Below are 366 nucleotides of genomic sequence, written 5' to 3' on the forward strand. Positions count from 1 at the left end.
TAAATCCCACGATTCAAAGTTAGAAGTCAGCTTGGGCAGCTGAGAAAGACCTGTCGCAAAATTTAAACAAACAAACAAAAGGACTGGGGATGTTGCTCAGTGAGCGAGTGCCCTGGGTTAAATACCTAGTCCTGCAGGAAAAAGACAAAAGAAAATCCAACAGTCGCCAAGAACCCGTCACTCTGCTCTCATTCCTTCCCTGGTTGGATGCAATCTACCGTCACTCAGAACGGTAACTCAATGGACGCTCTTCCAGGGGGCGGGCCCTGATGTTCTGTCCAATCAGCAGCTCGTGTATGGACGCTGTCCAATCAGGCATGCAGCCTGTGAAGAGGGGGCGGGCTTCCGCCATCCAGTGTCGTTCTA

The sequence above is a fragment of the Sciurus carolinensis genome, chromosome 13 (genome assembly GCF_902686445.1).
Source record: "Sciurus carolinensis chromosome 13, mSciCar1.2, whole genome shotgun sequence".
Lineage (NCBI taxonomy): Eukaryota > Metazoa > Chordata > Mammalia > Rodentia > Sciuridae > Sciurus > Sciurus carolinensis.